This window comes from Durio zibethinus, chromosome 20, assembly GCF_047325235.1.
Source record: "Durio zibethinus cultivar Kanyao isolate XHJ-2024 chromosome 20, ASM4732523v1, whole genome shotgun sequence".
Taxonomy (NCBI): domain Eukaryota; kingdom Viridiplantae; phylum Streptophyta; class Magnoliopsida; order Malvales; family Malvaceae; genus Durio; species Durio zibethinus.
This window is the reverse complement of record NC_143181.1, coordinates 6,332,884-6,342,653: the sequence shown is the minus strand read 5'-3', so window position 1 is coordinate 6,342,653 and position 9,770 is coordinate 6,332,884.

Below are 9,770 nucleotides of genomic sequence, written 5' to 3'. Positions count from 1 at the left end.
GACAAATTTTGTTTGATATCAACTTTTAAAAGATTTCTCAGTACACAAACCCATTACAAAAAATATTGTTTATAAGTCTTTATGCAATATAGCCGTTGATCTTCATATGTGATTGACATAATTTTTTTCTTTTGTAGAAAATCAAAGAAAACCAATGGAACATTCAGGCCAAATAACAATATCACCATCAGACAATGAGAAAGGGATATACAAATATGATGTATGAGCTTGTATGTATGAGCGCACTTGTTTTATACTCATTAATGAATATTGATGAACATTCATTTCATACATTTTGATTTTTTTATTATGGTTAATAATAAGAATCAGCAAGCTTTGGCACTGAAGTTTCTAGATGGGATGTCTGAAAATAAGGACATCTACGAAAAGATGGATCCTTTATAGCTGAAGCAACCAAAGAAATGGCAAAAAAGATTGTATGTATAACTGTTTTTTTAATATAATGTATGATTGGCATTATGGTTGTATGTATGACTGTATACTAGCTTGTATAGATTTATTGTTATAGCCTATCTTATTATTGTTTTTGGAGATAATTATGATGTCAAAGTCAAATCTGGTGAACTAGGAATTCAGTATGGCAAAGATCCTTTGTCTTTAGCATTAGGCGCTAAAGAAAGGCTTAGTCGTGTTTTTAGGGTTAGTAAATTTGTCTTGCCATCAAAGGTTTTTGGTAATCAACATAAAACCACGCGAATGAGAAATGTACAATATGAAGCAATCATTGAGCAACAACAACAACAAATTAATGCCCAAGAACAATGCCTCAATGAGCAATAGCAAAGACTCGTTGCTTTAGAGTCCATGTTGGCAGCAATGTAGCATAAAATGCCAGTAGGCTAGTCTGATAGCATTGTCCACATAGGACAAGCTTACGTTGCAATTAAGAAAATGAACCCATCCTCTGCTACCACTCAAGAAGTATGATTTGTTTATAATTTTAATATTAATTTATTTATTATATTTATTGATTTGGTTTTAATAATTATATTTCATTAAATATTATAGCAAGATGTTAGTACTCATAGTATGACCCTTGCTCAGGCTACCATGGATGAGTTATCCAAATATTCATTGGAGTATTTATCTAGAGAAAACTTCATAACCATTGAGTTTGAGGAATGGTTATTTGATAAACCATCATTTTCTTTCATTGGTGTGGAGAAGGTTAAAGAATTTTATGAACTATCAGTTATTGATATTGTTGCTTATATGAGGTTAGCTTATAAATACAAATATGCACATTCAATATGTAATAATCTATATTAGGGTGTAATACTAACTAACAATGTTGATTATTATTGTGTAGCTTCCTATATAGAGAGGTTAAGGGGAAATAGTTGATCAACAAATTTAGATTCTTTGACCCTAACTTCATTAGTGAGCAAAGTGACACAGTTGCTTATCATGCTAATCATGTGATCGAATGCATGAAAAGACCAGTTAATTATTATTGCTCATTATAATGTGCAGTAAGTTATATTCCAACCTTAATTATTCTAACTTTACCCAATCAGATCTGATTTGTAATATGAGTATATCATTGTTATTATTTTACAGTCGTTATTGGATGCTTATTATGATTGACACCAAATCCTTAACGCCACACTTACTTAATTCAGTTAATGCAACGATGATGCCTAACCCCGATATTCAAACTTTTATAAAAAGGTATTATACTTTATTATATTATATATCTTCTATTTTTTCATAAGTAATTTTATTTATGTATTAAATAATTTTTTTCTTTTCAATTTAGGGTAATATCTACATTTAATAAGAAGACGAAATCGAAATGGGTGTCATTATTGGTAAACGTGAAATTTATTATTTTATACTGAGTTTGTGTAGATAAATGTTTCCTAAACCCACTCAATTTAATTTTCAGGTACCTCGGTAACCTGGTAATACTGAATGTGGATATTATATTCTTCATTTTATATAGGAGATAATGTTGATGGTTTTATGACCACACCATTCAAGGTTAGTATAAATTTCATAAAACTCGTTATATCTTCAAAAAAATAAAAAGATATATTATGTTCTCATTTATTAATATTTACTTTTAATTTTTTTTTAGTGGGAGAGTAAAGAAAGCTTCATGGAAGAGGAATTGGATGAAGTTTTTAAATAATGGTGTATGTATTATCATTTATCAATGTTGATAAACCTTAAGGTTTGATATTGTTGGTTGAATGTAAATATATGAGGAACAAATTGTTATAATGTTTTTAACATGCCATGTTGAATGGAAACTTTAAGTTTGTACATTGAGGTATTGGTTTAATATTATTGGTATGCTTAATATGAATACACTATGTGTACTTAATATATTATTGAGTACAGTTATTTCAGAAAAGTATATTAATATGGCAACGTTATTAGTTTTAATTTTGAATGTGTGGTCAATTTATTAAAATACAACATTGTTCCTTATGTAAATTCCAAAATGTAATTTGTAATATCACATATATAAACCAAATGTTTTCTGGGCATAAATATATAACTGCCTTTAAATGTTTTCTAGGCATAAACCTATAAATGACTTGACATATACAATATCAAATATGTTTTTTTGATGGGATTAATAAAGGTATTTTTAGCAAGAAAATGCCTTAAATCATCCATAACAAAAAGTTATTGAAGGCATTTTTAACCAAAACTACCTTCAATAATCCCACCTAAAAATATATTGTGTGGAATATTAAAGGCGTTTTAAAAAAAAAAATGCCTTTAAGAATCTGTACCAAATATTGTGTATGATTTATTAAAGGCATTTTTGAAAAAAATTGCCTTTAATAATTTCTATTAAAAATTTATTTATTGGATTATTAAAAGCGCTTTCACCTAAAAACGCCTTCAAGAATCCTTTCTATATTTTTCCTATGGATTAATAAGGGCATATTTAGTAAGAAAATACCTTAAATTATCCTTAACAAAATGTTATTGAAAGTATTTTTTACCAAAATTGTCTTCAATAATCCTACCCAAAATTTTATTGTGTGAAATATTAAAGGCATTTTGGGCAAAAAATGCCTTCAAGAATCCATTCTAACTTTTTTGTATGGATTATTAAAGGCATTTTAAGAAAAAACTACCTTTAATAATACCAACTAAAAATTAATTGAATTGATTATTAATGGCGTTTTCTTACTGGTAATACCTTGAATAATTCCTAACAAAATGTTATTGAAGGCATTTTTTGAAAAAAATTACCTTTAATTATCTGACTATTCAAATTTATCTTTTAGAATATTAAACACATTTTGAGCCAAAAATGCCTTCAAAAATCCATTCTAACTTTTGTCTATGGAATATTGAAGGCGTTTTTGACAAAAATCGTATTTAATAATCCTAACTAAAAATTTATTGATTGGATTATAGAAGGTAAGTTCGACCTAAAACGCTTTCATGAATCGATTTTATATTTTTCCTATGGATTATTGAGGGTGTTTCTCTACCAAAAATGCCTTCAATATTTTCTCCAAAACTTTTTAAAGCAATTGGTAAAGGTGTTTTTGCCAAGAAAATGCCTAAAATAATCAATTATAAATAATCCTTGCAAAAACCAAAAAAAGGCTAAAGTGAGGGATCGAACATACCACCTTATGGTTAAAATCTGTATGATCTTAAAATTTTGATATGATATTTATTGAAGGCATTTCTGATAAAAAAAGGCCTTCAATCAACCTATGGAATTTTTTTGTGGAACTATCAAAGGCATTTCTTGTAGAAAATACCTTTAATAATCATATATATTTTTTTATGAGGGATTATTGAAGGCATTGTCTGCCAAAAATGCCTTCAGTAATTCCTTATTAATTTTTTTAAGGGGATTATTCAAGCCATTTTCTACCAAAAATGCCTTTGGTATTCAGTTAAATTTTTATGGCATGATTAGTCAAGGCATTTTAGTTGAGAAACGCTGCTAATATCAAGTCTTGGGTGGCATGTACAAGTAAAAATGCCACTATTTGAATATTTAGTGGCGTTTTGATAATAAACGCCTTAAGTTTTATAAAAACACGGAAGCTAGCAGCTTTTGTAAATGAAATGCCGCTATAAAACTATCACTAATCTTTCATTTTCTTGTAATGGGTGTAATTGATCGAGTTTGAGTCAATATAGTATTAAGCTTAAGCTTAAGCTCGATTCGAAATTCGAGACTCGAAACTTAATTCGAACTTGATCGAGTTTTTTTTTTAGCTCGAGCTCGACTCGAGATATAAATCGAACTACTTGAACTCATTCGATTAGGCTCGTGTAACATATAAAAATAAGCTCGATTCTTATATTCGACAAAAACTTGATTATTTATACTCGAGCTTGAATTTGAGTTCAAGAATTTTATTATTTAAAATAATAAAAATATATTTAAATATAAAAGTTTGCTTCGGCTCGTGAGCTACTCGAATCTGATATAAGAATGCTTGAACTTGACTCGATTGATGAGTCAAGCTACTTGAGCTCGAGCTTGACTCAATAGTAATCGAGTCTAGTTCAAATTTTATTCTAATTGAATCCGAATAACTTACGAATATTAATATATTATTTACACCCTTAATTACACCCTCTATGATGTGAAGCGTAAGGCCCAAAGCATCACCAAACCCATAGAACCAGTAACTAAGGAGCTACTTACATAGTTTCTAAAGAAGAAGGATTGACAATAAAAGATTAGCTAAGTACTAAATGTTTTGTTAGGCTTATAAATAAAATATCAACAATAATAATTGTATAATAATTATTAGAATTTAAAGTTATACAGATTATCATAATAAGGAATTATGTAAATATCTATTACTTATAAATTTGAACTTTATATAAATTTTAATTAATTTCACATAATTTTAAGTTATAATTAATTAATTATAATGCAATAATTGTAAATAGTATATTCTCGTAAAATCTACACTTATAAATGATGAATTTATATATAATTTTTTATCATAATTAGACATTTATAAAAATATAATAAAAAATTATAGGCTAGCTAATTGCTCCCGAACACACTACCCATATAAAAGGAGCCTGGTTTTACATTTTCCACACATTACCTCATGCATTCTTGTTCTCATGCTCCATTTATCTTCTTCATGCTCTATCTCTTTGTATTCTTTACTCGAGATATCCCATTGACTTGAACAAATAGAGTTCGTTCCGAAGCAACAATTCTAGTGCCCTCAGTTGCATTTTGTTTTTTATTTTTTTTTTGTTTGACATGCACCACAAAGCTCTTTGTTATTATTATTTTTTTTGACATACATCACAATGCTCTTGTAAAGCCGTTGAGAGTTCTTTCGATTGAGTTAGCTTAATCCATCACCTCCGAAAAATCAACAAAAGTGTTTTTTTTTTTTTGGTTGGTTTTGCTCAAGGGAATGTTTAATAGATGTCACTAAAAAACAAATCTTAACTTTAACTGCATTTATTATTGTTTCATTAAAGAAAAATGATGTAAATTTATTGTTGGTAGTATACCTTTCGTAATGTAAAAAACTGCTGCTATATATTTGAACTATCAATTACACCTGATTTGTTTTACCAATTAAGCTATATATCATACAACAATTGTCCTAATTTTTCATAACATTTATAATAAAAAAATTGCATACCATCAATTCATATATATTGTCATTATCATAACTTATAAGTTCGTAAATTTTTCACTGCATATAACTTTTGAGTTGTTACAAATATTTTTTTATTTAAGTGTGATTGATCACCTAATGAATCTATTTTTTTTTATAGATATCCTCAAATTGATTAAGACTCCTAAAATAAAAGATTTTTAGTTTGCGTTTTTCTAGGAGTTTGATTACGTATTGAAAAGATTATAACACCTCAACAATGCTAATCCTGAGATGGTACAATTAATTCTAAATTATCGTAAAGTCTTGGCTAGATGATCTTTTTATTTATGGCTTTTACTTAATTTAAACATTTACATACTGAAAAGAAATTTTGGTTTTCCTTGCCATTCTATTAAATTTCTAAAATTTTTTCTTATCTTAGAAGTGTTCAATGAATTTCATTTGTTTTTTTTAGGAAGTTTCGTTGTCAAATTGATTTTGATTAATTTATTGTTAATCATCATTTTATTTTATTGAAAAATACTTAAACTTTCTACCATTTTAGAAATATTTAAAAATATTTTTTCCCTAGATATTTCTAAGAAAATCAATCATTCATGATTTCTTAGAATTTCATAACCCAATTTACTTTATTCTTATTTCAAAATTTTATTTTTAGTATTTCTAAAATTTATTGCTCTATTCTTTATTTTTGCTATACTTGAAAATAAATGTTAACTATCATTATTGAATTTTTATCTGATTTTATCACCATTACGATAAAATTGAGAAATAAATTTCTCATTTAAAATTACTACAAAATAACCCATTATTTTTTTAGAATTTCTCATTGGAATAATTCCCATTCATTTGAAAAACATTTTATTACTTTTTATTCTTATTCTAAAAATAAACGTAAACTCTCTTTTGTTAAAATTTTCATCTAAAATTTGCATTGTTCTAAAGAATTTAAAAAAAAATTTCTCACCAAGAAAATTTTGAGCAATCTAATCATTCTTGACTTCTTAAAATAATATCCATTTATTTCTAATAGTTTAATTTTTTTTTTTATCTTTCTATCTTTCATTTGAAAATAAATGAAAATTAGTTTTTCTTGAAATTTTCATCTAAACTTTTCATTGTGTTAGAGAATATAAAAGAAAATTTTTCACTTAAAAATTCTTAAAAAAATACTGTTGTGCTTCTCTTCTTAATTCCATAATAGAGAAATTTATTTATTCCTAAAATTGTATTAAAATTAATTAAATTACAAGATACAAATAATGTTTTGATTATTTAAGATAAATTAAATTGGCTAAATACTCAAATTAGGATTAAACGTTTAAACATTTTAATTTGTACAAATAAAGATAAAATGTTATTGATTTAATAATATAAGACTTTGTCAAAGGAAACTGGGATGTGTATGTTATGTGCTGTTAAGTTGTCGACGTGTAACATCCATTACAAACAAATATGATGTGAAATTAAGTTACCCACGTGTAGTGATAGGTGAAAAACCTTGTGTCTGTTTGTCTAAGCTTATTTCATTTGAATTCTCTATTTTCTTATCCTTTTTTATCTATAATGTCAGAGAGTGTGAGCTTAGGGTTTATGAGCTGCAAGTCTTCTTCTTATTTCTTCTCGTTTTTCACCATAAAAAAAGAAATTTTTTTATTCAAATAGCATCCGAACACAATATTTTCTTCAAATATCAGTTGTTTTCTTTAAATATCAGCTCATCTAGCAGCATAAATTTAAGGTTAGTATAAATTTTGAGTTTTTCTCATGCTCTAATTTTTTTTTAATTTGTTCGTCAAAATCTTAAAATTGTAGGGTTTCTAAATGAGGGTCTTATGATATAAATACGTATAAGTTAATTTAAGATAGTTACAATGTAGAATGGGACTTTGAAGGAGAACCCATTTTCTATTACTAAAATATGAAGGTAGCTAAGTGGACTTCATGGATGAATAGTAATCCTAATAGATGATTTTATGGATACCCACATTATTTGGTAAATTTATGAAGAAAATAAATTTGTAATAAAATTTATATTTTTTCACTAAATTTGCTGATTTTTTGGGTGTAATTCATGGTATTTGTTTGTTGATATTTCTTTTGTATGATTATAAGGCACTGTTTATGGATTTCATTTATGGCATAATTCTAAACTTTTCCAAAAAGCAAAAGGGATTATACATGAGCTGAAAAATAGATAAAATTTTTATATAGTCATGTCCAAAGTTTGAAATATGAAGTTTTAAAGTTGAAGAAAAATGTTGGTAAAACTGACGTTATTGCAGAGAATATGTATTGTAAGAAAAAAGTTATTATTTTGAGGTTGAAATTGAAAAAAAGCCATAAAATTATTGGTGGTGGACATGGTAGAGATGGCAACTAAAAAATAATTTAGCTTATCTCATTCTTTTTTATACTTGTGTTTTGTGTAATTTTTTTCAATACCAACAAAAATTTGAAAACTTAACTTGTATGCTTGATAGTAGGTTAGGGTTTTGAATGATATTTTGAGTTGTAAAAGTTGGTTAAAACTTTAATGAATCAATTTTATTAATTGTGAATTCTAGTGCTTTGGAACTTGATAATGCAAATGTGGTTGAATGCAATATGTTCAACTTGCAATATAAAGCAATATGAGGCAATCTAATAATAGAGGCAATCTATTAATGAAAATGAATACATAACATATTATGTTTTATAACAAGATAATAGTTAACATTCAGTCAACAAAACATCCTTTTACACAAGAATTCAATCAAGAAAACATTCAACCATGAAGGTTGAATAGAAATTATTCTTACAGCATTAATAAAAAAAAATTAACATAATAGCTTAAACCAAAGTTTTTGTTTCAACAAGAATAGTCAACAGAAGCTACAATTGGTCATATTTTTTGTGTCCCCTTATTTCTTTTAGAAGCAAAAACTTGACTTTCTTGAGTAGTAGTTACATATTCAATAACCATCATCTTGGCTCAACTTGTCCCAATTGCTATCACTTTTTAACTTCTTAATCTAGGCTAAATTACATTTATCAAGTTAGAATGGGTAATATTTTATAAAACAAAATCATAAATATAAAATGTTTGATAAAAAATCAGTTACATTTAAGATTTGTCTTCCTGTTTATAAGTTTGTATATATCTTTTCATTATGACTTCCAAAACTATTGGCTGAAATCACTCTTTTCATAGTGGTTGTTGTAAAAAACTTGGATTTCGATAAGGGATTAATTTTTCCATTAGTCATCCCATAAAGTCTCCTATCGTCATTTGCAAAACATTTGCCACTAGATGTTGTTGGCCTTTTGAGACCTCAATTTTGCATTTTCAATGGCTGTAGCAGTAATTGAAACTAGAATTGAAATTGGATTTGAAGCTAGATTTGAAATTGGATTTAAGGATGGATTTGAAACTAGACTTAAGGTTTGTGCAAATGTAGTTACAGATGCAAAACCAAATATATTAGTTGAAGTAGATACAAATACATAACCAGATCTAAATGCAAAAGCAAAAGCTGATGTAGAAGCACCATAAGCAAGAGTAGAAGCAATAGCATGGTTGCTTAGATAGTGTGTAGCTTTAATAGGATCTATAATACTTAATGCACCTTGGTCCATGCTTTGGTCTCCAGATCTAAGCACAAGATAATCTTGCTGTCATAGAAAGAAAACTAAAATTAAGTTGATAAGTTAGTTTGTGTATTTAATAGTCAAAATTCATAACAGTATAATGTTTATAATAATAAATAAAAATAAAATAGATTGAAATTACTTGTTTGCCTCTCATAAGACAGCCTCTTTTGTTATGGCCTGGTTGATGACATAGTTTACATGTCATTATCATGCCCTTTCTTGACAGATTTATTGAATTGGCTAAATACTCAATTTGAGATTAAACGTTTTAGTGGTTGCTTAATTCAAGACTAAATATTTTAATTTATACAAATAAGGATCAAACGTTATCGATTTATAACAATGTAGAATTTTTTTCAACAAAAATCTTATTTTGAAAGATACTCGCAGTAACAATGCATAAAAAGATTAAAAGCTGGCTGATGTGGAACATTAATACTAAATTGGATTTTTGCTAATTTTTCTTGCAAAACGAGAAAAAATGGATGATTTTTAGCAAGGAAAAGCTACAAAGCTTCAATC